The following is a 456-nucleotide window of genomic DNA, read 5'->3' on the forward strand; positions in this document are numbered from 1 at the left end:
GGTGTGATATTTCTAAATGGTAGGTGGAAAAGGGTGAAAATGATTTCTTTCCGATAATGAGCTTGTGCCCGAATTGGCTAATGGGTATTTTTAAAGCCATGCTAAATTAAAGGGATCCAAATATCTTACCAGTATCTTGTAACACATGGGTTCAGGGAGACTATGTGGGATATCTAGAAGAGTTCTATACATAAATTGGATTTAATTGCTCCAAGAGTCACTGGAGCTTTCTTTAATCAGACTGGAAATAAGGATAAGCTGCAGTCTCACAGATATGTGGTACTTAAGGGAGCAAACTAATGCCGTGCCTCTGCGTAGCTGTGAGTGGGCAGAGGGAAAGTCAGGCTACAACTGGGGGATTTGCCAACTCACAGTCTTTTCTCCTCCTTACTTCTGCAGCTCCTTAGTGTTCCCTTCTGGTCGTCCTTGCCTGTGCGGTAAAGCTCTCTGGCTGAC

This window comes from Ursus arctos, unplaced genomic scaffold (assembly GCF_023065955.2).
Source record: "Ursus arctos isolate Adak ecotype North America unplaced genomic scaffold, UrsArc2.0 scaffold_3, whole genome shotgun sequence".
In the NCBI taxonomy this organism is placed as follows: Eukaryota; Metazoa; Chordata; class Mammalia; order Carnivora; family Ursidae; genus Ursus; species Ursus arctos.